Source organism: Cnephaeus nilssonii, assembly GCF_951640355.1.
Source record: "Cnephaeus nilssonii genome assembly, chromosome: 7".
Classification (NCBI taxonomy): Eukaryota; Metazoa; Chordata; class Mammalia; order Chiroptera; family Vespertilionidae; genus Cnephaeus; species Cnephaeus nilssonii.
The window spans coordinates 58,296,327-58,310,065 of record NC_137078.1 but is presented as its reverse complement, the minus strand read 5'-3'; the positions used below and the strand labels follow the sequence as shown (position 1 = coordinate 58,310,065).

Below are 13,739 nucleotides of genomic sequence, written 5' to 3'. Positions count from 1 at the left end.
TACAGATTGCTGTTACTTTCCATACCTCTCTCAGGTAGGAATGATTACTCCCATTTTCCAGATCTTGAAAACTGATGGAGCTTCCTGAGAGTCGCAGAAAAAGCAAGTGGAAACCATGACTTTCAAGAGCAAATAATTTAACTTTTGCTCTTTCCATCTTAACACTTCCCACCACTCCCCTACTCTGAATGGAGAAAGGCTGCTGCAGGCCAACTGGTGTCACTGAGACAAAATAAAATATCCTGCAGATTGCTGTTCCTTCCTTTTTTCCTTTCTCCTAAAGAAGAATTTCTTTTTGGAAACGGTATTCCATTCATTTATATTCATCAGCACTTGGGTTAGGTGTCACTCTATGCACTTGTTTTGAATTAGCTAATATAAAAAGTCTCTTGGGAGGACAACTTTGTTTTTCAGTATTTGTACATGGTAAATGTAACATGGGATATCGTCAAGTTTGTTTCCAACACGTATGTCCCAGGCTCTAACACAGAACAATCAGGCCACATTATATGTTTTACAAAAGATGAGATATATTTTATGTTAGCTGGATGTTAATTTCTGGCCTGTGAACATTCTTGCACCAGTTATGCCAGAGGCACAAATTTCCACCCTTAATGTGTTCTGTTTTTCTGTTATTAATTGCTGTCATCAGACTCGAAGAGCCTGGCTCCGGGGTTCGTAACCCCTGATTCTACTGCAGGCTAGTTTCCCTTGAGTAAGCCTCTTTTAGCCTGTGATTGTCTATCTGCAAAATTGTTGCACTGTTTCTTACCAGAATGGTTCTAAGGCATGTTTTCTCGTCCTAGACATTAATGACATTGGGTGGTGGTGGCGGAAGAGGGTCTGTCCTATGCATTTGAAGATATTTAACACCTCTCATCTTTACCCACTAGATGCCAGCAGCCCCCCTTCCCCCACACCGGTTGTGATACCCAAAAATGTTCAATGTCCCCTGGGAGGGGACATAATCAACCCCCACCTGAGAAACACTGTTATGAGGTGGAACACTGGTCTCTATGTAAAAGGGTTGCACGCTGGAGGTAACTACTAGACATTTCGTTAAATGTCTGCTTCAAGTAAAGGACTGTGCTAAGTGCTGTGGAGAAAAGGTACAGTAGCCATGTGCAAGTTACTAACTATCCCTGCTTCCCAGCAGTTATGGCGGGGAATGGTGATGCAAGGCAGAATCTGATAAATCTGCAAGGTTCAGTCAACATATCAAAGGCGAGGTGGCATTTGGCATGTGAGTTGCACTTATAGGAACAGTAGAGGTAGAAAGGACTCCCAACAAGGAAGTAGGGCTTTATTTCTAGTCTTTTGATAGGTTGCCAGTCAGAAAACGGAAATGAGAGAAGTAGGCTTTTAATGCATGTGACAAACTGGGAGATTGTGTGACCCACCAGAAGGGGACACAGTTGTTGGGGCAGGAATGTTAGTCTGGTGTTGTCAGATCTCCCAGTGTTTCAAAAGATGTTGAAAAATGCAGACTTTTGTAAAATGTGAAATTTCCCAAATTTTTAACATCAGCTCAATTGAAAACAACAGTAACATTGTCAGTGCTGGCCAAAGACCGAATGGAGGTCAAATGAGGTTACCAGTTTGCAGCCTCTGTTCCAGGTCCTCTTTTAAGGGGCCTGGGAGAGGCTTCTCTCATTCTTTCCCTTAAAAAGCTATCAGAGGAAATGTCAAAGTGGTATGTTCCTTCTTACTGTATACTCTTCATTTCTACCCATGTTTTACTTTCTCCATTTGAATCTTATCTATCAAGATAAAGTTCAGATCTAAAATTATGACCTAGTTTAAGTAAAACAACGTTTTTTTGGAAAATACGAGCATCCTCCACTTAAGAATTCTCCTGGGTCCTCAGCTAAAAGTGAAACTTGGAATGGCTGCCAGCAAATGCCTTTTGTAGCCTTGGAAATTTAAAGTGATTTATCACTTGCTGGTAATAACTGGAGGCCTCTATATACAAGAAAGAAGTTAAAGGTAAAGAGGCCAAAAATAACAAGTATAACCATATGGCTTTTTTCAAAAGGTGGCTATGTGACTATCTAGCTAAAAAGGACTCTTGCCAGCTTTACTGTAAATTTTCTCCTCCTCCTCCTCCTCCTCCTCCTCCTCCTCCTCCTCCTCCTCCTCCTCCTTATGGTAGCTTTACATAATAGTCTTTCAGTTTTAACATTGTAGGGAAGGAGTTCCTCCTTTTACTCCTAGGTTTTGAAAACCTGATCTATGGGGTGAGGAAGAAATGTGTTTATAGGCAGCAGAGCCAGATCCCTACTTGACCATAGGATTATTGGTTTGTACCTCAGCAGCAAAGCTATGTGATAACCCCTATGCATAGTCTTTTAAGTCTCCAGAGGTAGCTTAGCTTTCTGTGGTGGTATCTAAGTTCCACGTGGGACTGTCTAGCTCAGTGCATACTGTCTTGTTCTTAAGGATGAAGCATAAAATTACTTGGTTAGATGCCTTGAAGAAATCAAGATGTATATTAGTTCACACAATTTCTACTTGTTTAATAAAGTTGAATGGTACATCTTGGCCTGATTTGCCCTTACTGAATTCTTATTTGTCCTTGGTAATTAGAATTAAATAATCTATTCTATGATTATGCTGAGAAAGTTGACCAGTTCACAGGCTCTGGAGCTCATATGCTCCTCCTTGGTCATAAAGGAGGTATTTTCCCCAGGTTCAAGCTCTCTGGAGCGCTTCATTGGTGTTTTTTGGTATCCATGTGGCTTTTGTCACATTATAATATGGGATGATTTGGGAGGAAAACACACACACACACACACACACACACACACACACACACACGGCATAGAAGGCTAAAAATAAGGGCTCTAGATTAGTCTGGATGGTATGAATTCTTAGATTTTTTTTTCCTAATGAATCTTGAAGTCTCATTACAAATTGTTTGTTAAATACAGACTTTAACAATTTAACAATGTCTACTCATCTGAATTGAACAGCATACTTTTAAAAATTAATTTCTTTGGGATATACTTTGGAAACTAGAATTGGGGAGCTGTGGAAGTTACAGACTTTCAGGTCATAATGAAAACAGCTAGGAAATAATACAGACCCTACCCCTTCATGTGAGAGACTGAATTTAAATCACCCTAAGAGTGTCCTCAGCCCAGATGCATTTCCAGTCTGATTGGTTTGACATTTGTCTAGGACCTTTGGAATAGAAGCTGATGCAATTAAAAACGAAAATGAGTTTCTATGCTTGCAAGTTCAGAATACCTCAAAGCATTTTTTTTCTCTTCTTAAATCATTTTGACTATTGGTATTTGTGGCGGTATGGCTTCCTCATATGAAATACGCTATTATGCAACAGCTGTAGTTGTGTTGCCTTGAATGCATGACAATTCTGTTCAGATTGAGCTGCAGGGACTGCTTGTTAGCTCCCTAGCTACCTGGGAGAGAGGGTAATGTAAAATTAATGTCTGAAGAAAGGCCTCCTATCTGACACTGTTTGGGGATGCAGGTGGTCTGAAGTGGTGTACAGAAATTAAACTAACATGCTCATCTTCCTACGTTAATAGAAAAGTGGCTGGGATTCATGCTTCCAACTCTATTGGTTTTAATTTACAAAACTGGGGAGGGCCTTGGTTCCCCCCTTTCCCTGACCTAGCTCCATCCCTGAACATAAAGCATGTAGGAGCCTGGGATTTGAGATCTTTAGGTGTTTGGAATTTAGGCTGCACTTCAGAGGAGTGGTGAGAGAGAGCGTTGTAATAGGATTCTCACATACAGACTACACATACCTAAGAAAATATTTAAGTAGTCTTTTTCTTAATGACTAGCAGTTAAATTAGACTGATGCTGAACATTTTTTTATTCATTCTAAGCTAAGGATAATGTAACATAGCCCCTTCATTCAGCAGTGTAGAACCAATTTTGAATCTACCTATCCTTTCTATATTCTTTTTTCTCTTCCCTGGTGATTTGGCAATGATCAGTATCCGTCTCTCTGTATTCTCATTTGAGCCCAAGCGGCTCATTTCAGCATTAAGTCTACTCCCTAGCTCCGTGGCATCATTCTCCCGTGGTTCTAGAATACCTGGCTTGCTTATCTGCTTTATCTCTGGACGGGGAGCTTATTACTGTGTGACGGTCTATCTTGCTGTGTTTGTAGCCGCAACATCCGGACTGGTGCCTGGCACACACTGAGTGCTTAATAAATGTTTGTTAATTTATGAACAAACAAAAGGTTCTGTCAGTGAGGTTGTCAATATTGGAAAGAAGGAAGGATTAAATAACAAGCCAGATTTTCTTTGCACGGCCATGAACACTGTTGTATTTAATCCTTACAACAATCTTGCACAATAGGCATCCTCATCCTTCTTTATTTATTACGACCCCCACATGGGTCTCGGAGCTGGTTAGGAGGAGTCTGGATTTGAACCCAGGTTTCATCCTCTGCTCATTGTTCTTACCGCTATACCGCAGGAGGGCATTTTCTAATAGAGTAATGTTTTAGAGACTTCTCCTCTTGAATTTAGTAGAGCAATTCTTTTTCATATTTTAAACCCTTCTCCCGAATAAACACTGGTTAGAATTCCACCAAAAACAGAACCACAGAAACTTGTCAAGCAGAGCTGGAATGGGAAACATAGCAGTGGAGTTCACTGGCGTCAGAAAGACCTGGGTTTTTCATCCTGGCTTCTCTACTTACTAGCAGTGTGACCTTGGACAAGTCATTTATGCCTCAGTTTGTCTTATGTAAATTGGGGATATCATTAGTACCTATTTCACATGAGATAATGGAGGTAAAGCATTTGCTATGTGTCTGAGACATAATTTCTCAAATGCTACGTGTTGTTATTAGCGCAGGGGTGCATTATATTCATTCATTCATTTACCAAATATTTGCGTGCATATGTGTGTGGTAGGCACACTTGGGTCCCATTCATTCATTAGTTATCAAAACAAAACAAAAACCCCTGTCTGTGCGGAATTTACATTCAAGTTGCATCCCAGCAGCAATGAGCTGGACAATAGACATAATAAGTATTAGGAAGTAAATTATATATTGTGTTGGAGAGTGGCAAGTGCTATTAAATAAAAAAGAAGTAAAGGCGGGTAAGGAGGATCAAGAGAGTTTGTAAGGGCCTGGGGTGGCCTTCGAGATTGCCAGTCAAAAGCATATTCACTATGGGCCTCACTGAAAAAATAGTATTTGAGCGAAGACTCGAAGAGGCTGAAGGAGTTCGTTGCCATGTGGATCTCTGGGAAGAGCTGGTGGAGGTGAACAGCAAGGAGGCCAGAGTGGCAGGAGGACAGTAAGGGGGACCCCTAGGACCTTAAAGGCCCTTATGAGGGTCATGGGGGGCTAGTGGAGAGGGGTCTCCAGCAGAGGGGTGGCACCATCATCCTCACCAGCCTGCTGTCATCTGGAGGGGGAGCTGGGCCGTGTAGCTCCTTGCTCCTCTTTCTCCTATTAGCTTACCCTTTTTCACTTCACATGTGTGGGGGAAGAGTGTACTCCACCACCCCAGGGTGGCTGCCCTGCCTACTCTATGTCATTGATTGAACTTGGCAGTCCTGTGGCTGTAATGGTTGTATTCCTTGGGAAACAAAGGAAATGATTAGGTCTTAAGAGGGGAGGGAAGTAGAATCCTGTGGCAGCACAGCTTGGGATCCTCTTTGAACATGACTTGATGTCTTCCAGGCTTCCCCGGCTGACCCAGGAAACCTTTGTAGAGGATCCTGGGAGGTGTTGGTTGGTTTAGTGTTTTTTAAATGTTTGTATCTTCTTACAGTGAGGAGGATCCATTATGGGGTAGGAGGAAGAGCTTAAGTGTACTCATTTGTCAGCTCATGACCTGTGCTTAACTGCTTTCCACCCTGATAACAGAGCAGGCATGCTCTCAACACACTCGCCCATGGAAAACGTTTCTGTGCTGTGTCTCCAGTGAGAATCAATGATTTCTACACCTGCCTTTCAACATCCCGGACAGCCTTCCACTGTTCTCATCATGCCCCGTTACTCTCAACCAAGTGAATATGTAATCTACTTCTTTTAATGCATGCCTGGGAATGTGGTGATGTTAGGGAATGGGAGATGGGATGGTGGGATGGGAGTAGGTCATGATGCAAAATTTAACATCACGTGGGATTGGAGTTCGAGGACCTGGGCTTTGTCAAAGTGGCTGTGTAACTGGGACATCTCTGAGCCTGAGTTCCCCCCTCTCTGAAATGGATGAAGGGCACAGGTATCTTTTCTGCTTCATGGGATAAGGTAGACAGATGTCACAAAGTTACTAGTATTGCAGCACCAAATGTTGGGAACAAATTTTCTGGTGAAGTTATTGTGTAACCTTTTGTAGACAACATCAACATGTCAAGCCTGAGTATTTCTCCACGGCCTCATTCCCTGCCAGTTGAAGTTTTTTACTTTATTTCAGTTATTTGCAAGCTGTTGCACTCTAGAACCCTGTAGATAATGGCCTTGACTAGACCATCAACCTGTGCCTTCCAACCCACACCCAAACAAGACTTGTCCTCTGTTTAGTGGTCCTACTAATACCTTTTTTGCCACTCACAATACCCCATCTTTCTTAATTATATTCATTATTTGGGGTAATTTTGGAGGTAAGCATCACTTGATTGAGTTAAAGCTTTACAATTGAGGGGTTACTCATTAGCAGGAACAGTATCTTATCTTATAAACCCCTTGTTACTATTAGATAACAGACTTAATGGAAGAATTTGCTCAGAAATCTCAAAAGAGACTCAAATAGCTTTTTGGGCCTGATTGATAAATGTTTTGCCTTCAGCAATGGAAATGTGGGAAAATTCCAGATGCTACATAATCTGGGGCCAGCAGGTTAAGGCAGCGGAACCTTTTGTTTGAGGCCCAGCCAGGAATTGCTACTCAAGAGAGTCACATCAGATACCCTGAGAAGATCCGATTTCAGGAATGGAAACACGTGGAACACCTTAGAAAAATTAGTATTCATCTGCTGTAGGCCTCAGTTTCCTTATCTCTAAAATGAAAGGATTGACTAACTCAGTAATAAGAGAGCTCATTATTATCTCTTAATACTTTAAAAATACCTACCAAACTCTTTAAGTCTAAATTAACTCATCTGTTCCTTCCAGCAAAAAGTTATCAGTGACTGCCATTAACTGTCAATCAGATCCCCTGAGCAGCTCAGGTTAAATAATTATAATGCTACGTTAGCGTAATTCCAGGACTAACCAAAAAAATTGATGTTTTAGTCTTATGACCAGCAAATTCTGACTTTTTAAGAAAATTGCAAACAGCTCTCAATGATTGCCACCTGTTGTAAACTGACCTAAGCCAATTTGGCTGTGCACAAACTCCGAGGTGCTTTTTCGGGGGGAGGCGAAGGGTGGGTTTTGATAGCAGCCAAATTACTTGAGGTGAGTGAGGTTTACTAGTAGCTACTGTCCCACAACCCTGCCACCTGGTTATAACTCAGACGAGTCTGAGACACGCTTCTGCTACACATACACACAATGACTGACTAACAGCCACACATCATCCAGCGGGCACAAAACCGTTCACACGGAATCACTCTGCATGCTTCCGTCTCAGCTCTCCTCTTTGAACTGCTCTGATCACCGCCTCCCATGAAAACATCACTCCTAGATGTGACAACATTTCAGAGGAGGTTCTGTTATCCCTAATAATCAGCATCAAGCAACTGGCAATCTTCCAATCATGACTGGTTTCAGGGCCTTTGAGAGAACAAGCTGATCAAGGCTGCAGTCTTGTTCATTCAAGGATAGGGACAGCTCTAAAATATTGTGGCCTGTTCTTATAGCGTGAATATATATCTGTCATCTCAGCAGTGAGGGCCATTTCTAACATTCATAATGCCCTTCCATAAGCCACTCGTTACACACACACACACACACACACACACACACACATACGCACACGCACACACACACACACGCCCAGTCCACCTCTGATATTCACTCTGCTAATTGGCAAAGGGTTTGGTGTTGATTCACATGGATAATGGAAACATTTGCAGTGCCTCTTTCTGGAGTATTGGGCTTCGTGATTAGAACACGAGCGGCCGCCTGCCGGGAGAGGGCCTTCCTGAATACAATGCCAGCTGCATTTGAGTTGTAGCTTAACCTAATTAACTCACACACGATAGCACATTACCTATACTGCATTATTGCTAAGTTAATTAGGCATCTGAACACTGCCTTGGGAGCCCCATGGCGGAAACCACTGTTACTAATGGTACTCTGTAGGAGTTAGATTTTAAAATGGTTTGTCAGGATTCCTTTGTTCAAAAAGCATTGCTTAACTTCCACATACTCAGAACTCTATCTCTTGTCACATGTGGGAAATCACACACGTCAGGCACTTGATGCACATCTTTCTGCGTATTCTCTCAGCTACCCTGGGAAGTGGAGACACAGCTCCATTTCATAGACAGAAAACTGAGGCTAAGGAGATGCAGTGGAGCCTTTACCGAAACGTAGGTCTGTCTGCAGGTGGTGCTGTCCTATCGCCCCTGCATTAGTTTCTTATGGCTGCATAACAAATTACCACACACTTTATGGCTTGCAACAACACCAGTTTATTATAGTAGTAGAGGCCTTGTGCACAAAATTTGTGCGGGGGGGGGGGGTGGTCCCTCAGCCTGGCAAACGCCCTGTCCAATCCAGGACCCCTGAGGGGATGTCCAACTGCCTCTTGCAATCTGGGACTGCTGGCTCCTAACCGCTCGCCTTCCTGCCAGCCTGGTCACCCCTAACTGCCTCTGCTTGCCGGCCTGATCGCCCCTAACTGCCTCTGCTTGCCGGCCTGGTCGCCCCCTCACTACCCCCCTGCTGGCCTGGCCACCCCCTAACTGCTCCCCTGCTGGCCTGATCTCCCCTAACTGCCTCTGCCTCAGCCCCCACCACTGTGGCTTTGTCCGGAAGGAAGTCAGACGTCTGGAAGATGTCCAGTTGACCAGGTCTAATTAGCATATTACCCTTTTATTAGTATAGATGGTTTCTTTAGGGCAGCACTCTGGGCATGGCATGGCTGGATTCTTTGCTTTGGGTTTCATTGGACTGCAATCGAGGTGTTAGCTGGGGCTGTAATTAGCATGTCAGCTTGGGGGTCAACTTCCAAGGTCACTGGTTATAGGTAGAAATCATTTCCTTGCGGTGGTAGGATCAAAGTTCCTGCTTTCCTTCTAGCTGTCGGTGGGGGACCGCTTTTGGTTCCTACAGGCCGCCCACTACCTTGCTACACGGCTTCCAAAGGCAGTTCATACCATGAGGGTTGATTCCTTCCAGCCCAGGCAGAGTTTGGTTATCCCTTCTGACAGTAGCCACAGAAAACCCCTCTGCTTCTAAAGGGTTCATATGATTAGGTTAGGTCAGTGGTCGGCAAACTGCGGCTCGCGAGCCACATGCGGCTCGCGAGCCGCGGTTTGCCGCTCTGTTGACTAATGAGTTTGCCGACCACTGGTAGACTAAATGTTACCATGTAGTTGGAAGCTGTGAGGATTAGGCAACTGTGGCATATTGTGTGCAAAGAGGTAAAGGGTAGTATATGACAGTGGTCGGCAAACTCATTAGTCAACAGAGCGGCAAACCGAGGCTCGCAAGCCGCATGTGGCTCACGAGCCACCGTTTGCCAACCACTGGGTTAGGTCCACTGGCTAATCTTTTTTTAAAAGTCAGTTGTGGCCCAGCTGGCATAGCTCAGTGGTTGAGCATTGACCTATGAACCAGGAGGTCATGGTTCGATCCCTGGTCAGGGCATATGCCCGGGTTGCGGGTTTGATCCCCAGTGTGGGGCACGCAGGAGGCAGCCGATCAATGATTCTCTCTCATCATTGATGTTTCTATCTCTCTGTCTCTCTCCCTTCATCTCTGAAATCAATTTTAAAAAAAAGTCAACTGAAATTGAAGTACAATTTCAACCCCAGAGATTAGGCAGGGATGGGAAATCTTGGGGTCATCTTAGAATCCCACCTACCAAACCCTGCTCAGAAATTCTGATCTGGAAGGAAGAGAGAGGGAAAGAAAGAGAGGAGCTGGAGCTCTACCCAGAGTTAGTGTCATAGTGGGGCTCCTCGTCATGGGGATGAAAGGGACCAACCTGAGGCTGCAGTGCCCAGATGCGGGGACCCAAACAGTCTTCGTGCTTCACCCTTTTGCCTAGAGCTGACCCTAAACACCACCATCCACTAGCAGACCTCAAATATGGTCTAGGCAGGAACCAAATGAGCTGGGGAAGAGGGCTTCATTTCTTATTATCAGGTAGGTTTTGTTTTGTTTCACAAAGTTAATACAGTAAGTCCTCACATAACCCTACCAATAGGTTCTGCAGCTTTAAGCAAAACAGCCTATAATGAAATCTGTTTTACCATAGGCTAATTGCTATGAACAAGTGTTACGTTCCCATGGCATATCAACAGTACAACGTAACAATGTTGAACAAAATGACATTATTTGAGGACCTGCTATACTGTGGGGAGCCCGGTACTAGCCTCAATGGGAAAAGTAACTTATCTCTAGTGCTCACATGGCACCTATAAACACTCTGAGCATGGTAAATGTTCTTGGATTGACGACTATTAGAGAATGTATGACTATTTCTTCCTTATTCAAAGTGTTCTCCCTTAGAAACCTACTACCTTTTTTTCCAAAACAACCTCTTAAAATGATGATGTCTTTCCATTACATAGTGCCTGACAATTTACAAAGTGTTTTCACATAAACCATTATTTCTGGTTTTATTTTTAACTAGAGGCCCAGTGCATGAATTCGTGCATGGGTGGGGTCCGGCTGGCCTGGCACCAATTGGGCGAAATGGGGCTGGGCCTGTTGGGAGGAGGAGATAGTGGGAGGTTTCTGGCCAACCCCGATCGGGGCCGGATCAGGGCCAAGCTGGCTGGAGGGGAAGGACCGAGGATGATTGGATGGTGGGCCAGCTGGCGGGAGGGGGGCTGATCTGGGGTGGGGCTGGGCAGGAGGAGGGGCTAAAGGAAGTTGGCCAGCTGCCCCCCCCCCCCCCCCCCAATCAGGCCAGTTCGTTGGCCTCAGTGGGCATCATAGTGACATTCCAGTTGCTGGCTTTTTATATATATATAGATTGAGATACAAGATACAAGATACAGTAAAGTTCGTGAATCTTAAATGTTCAGCTTGATGAAATTTTACATATGTATATCTTTGTGTAGCTCTCCCCCCTAGGTCAAGGTAACGGGCATTTCCAGTACTCCCAAAGGCTCCTTGTGCCCCTTTCTAGTTAATCCCTCTTCCCAGAGGTACCACTGGTCACAGAAAGAGAAAACCGAGACAGAGAGGAAGGTGATCTCATGACTTACTCTCCATGTAGCCAGGAGAACCCAGATTTCTAATTCCCACTTGTGTCCTCTTGCTTCCCGAAGATACTGTACTCTTGGACTGGAGTTCTTCCTAGTGACCATTTTTTACGGGCAGCACTAGGTACATACCAGGTGCTGTCTTGCACAAGATTCTGGAACACCGATTGGTGCTTTTCTAGCCCAAGTCAATTTTGTTCTCAAATCAAACACATTGAATACACATTGAGTACCATCATATATGTCACTCTTAACAGAGAATTTGAAACAAGTGGAGAAAGCATTGTTGTTAAATCTGATGGTATATCATATAAAGAATAAAGCTTTTTTGTGTGCTTTAGGCACTTTTTTATTTTTAGAGGTAGTAAATGAAAAGTTTTTTATTTTTTTATTTTAGAGTGAGAGGAAGGATGAGAGAGAAACATCGATTTGTCATGCTACTTATTGATGCAGTCACTGGTTGATTCTTGCTTATGCACGGACTGGGGATTGAACCCCCAACCTTGGCACATGGGGCTGACTCTAACTGAGCTACCTGGCCAGGGCAGTAAATGAAAAGTTTTGATGTTTCCCTTTGTCTGTCTCCTTAGAACTTCTGAAAAGCACTGATATCTCCAAGAGCCATCTGCCCTTCCCGTTTTCTTCTTTTGTAGGGAAGTGACGTGTGCCTAAGGCCAGGGAAGAAAGACTAGTTACATCTCCAGAATTAAGGACTGAAAGCCAGCAGTGCAGAATCATCATCTTTTTAAATATATCTGTGAATTTTATTTTTAAAACAGCTTTATTAAGATACTAGAAGCCCAGTGCACGAAATTCGTGCACGGCGGGGGGTTGTCCCTCAGCCCAGCCTGCACCCTCTCCAATCTGGGACCCCTCGAGGGATGTCCGACTGCCCGTTTAGGCCCGATCCCGGATCGGGCCTAAACAGGCAGTCGGACATCCCTCTCACAATCCAGGACTGCTGGCTCCCAACTGCTTGCCTGCCTGCCTTCCTGTTTGCCCCTAACCGCTTCTGCCTGCCAGCCTGATCACCCCCTAACCACTCCGCTGCCAGCCTGGTTGATGCTTAACTGCCCCCCTGCCAGCCTGTTTGCCCCCAACTTCCCTCCTCTGCCAGCCTGGTCACCCCTAACTGCTCTCTCCTGCAGGGTTGATCACCTCCAACTGCCCTCCCTTGCAGGCCTGGTCCTTCTCAACTGCCCTCCCCTGCTGGCCATCTTGTGGTGGCCATCTTGTGGTGGCCATCTTGTGTCCACATGGGGGCAGGATCTTGAACCACATGGGGGCAGCTATATTGTGTGTTGCAGTGATGATCAATCTGTATATTACTCTTTTATTAGATAGGATAGAGGCCTGGTGCACGGGTGGGGGCCAGCTGGTTTGCCCTGAAGGGTGTCCCGGATCAGGGTGGGGTTTCCCTTGGGGCGTGGGGCGGCCTGAGCGAGGGGCCTGTGGTGGTTTGCAGGCCAGCCACGCACCCTGGCGACCCAAGAGGAGGCCCTGGTATCTGGAATTTATTTTCCTTCTACAATTGAAACTTTGTATCCTGGAGTGGAGCCAAGCCTGCTGTTCCCTCCGGGGGCGGCAGCCATTTCTGTGGCAGTTAATTCACCTTCTACAATTGAAACTTTGTAGCCTTAAGCGGGTGAGCCCGGCCAGGGTGTGCAGAAAGCTTTGCTTCCCCTGTTGCCGCAGGCAACCCTGGCCTGCTCTCTCAAGCTCCGTTCTGCCGCCATTTGTTTGAATTTGTTTACCTTCTATAATTGAAACTTTGTAGCTTGAGTGGAGGCTTAGGCCTGCAACGGCTATGGAAAGCTTGGCTTGCTCTGTTACCTGGGAAACCTTGCTCTCTGTGGCTGTAGCCATCTTGGATTGGGGTTAATTTGCATACTCGCCCTGATTGGCTGGTGGGCGTGGCTTGGCTGGTGGGCGTGGCTTATGTAGAGGAGTGATGGTTAATTTGCATATTACCATTTTATTAGAGAGGATAATCCACATATCATACATTTCACCCATTTAAAGTCTACAATTCATTATCTTCACAAGTATTGCCAACCAATATCACAGTCAATTTTAGAATGTTTCCCATCACCGCAAAAAGAAATTCTGGCCCTAACTGGTTTGGCTCAGTGGATAGAGCGTCAACCTGCGGACTGAAAGGTCCCAGGTTCCATTCCGGTCAAGGGCATGTACCTTGGTTGCGGGCACATCCCCAGTAGGGGGTGTGCAGGGGGCAGCTGATCGATGTTTCTGTCTCATTGATGTTTCTAACTCTCCATTCCTCTCCCTTCCTCTTTGTAAAAAGAAAGAGAGAGAGAGAGAGAGAGAGAGAGAGAGAGAGAGAGAGAGAGAGAGAGAGAGAGAGAAACTCTGTACTGTTCACCTGTTACCTTCCTACCCTCCTGCTCCTTC

General features: G+C 44.9%; 1 protein-coding gene across 2 annotated transcripts in view; it reads left to right on the top strand.

Moving 5' to 3' along the window:
- The window catches only part of CACHD1 (cache domain containing 1), a 238,354-nt gene that overhangs the window by 45,538 nt on the left and 179,077 nt on the right, over positions 1-13,739 (top strand). The gene's annotated exons all lie outside the window — the stretch shown is intronic.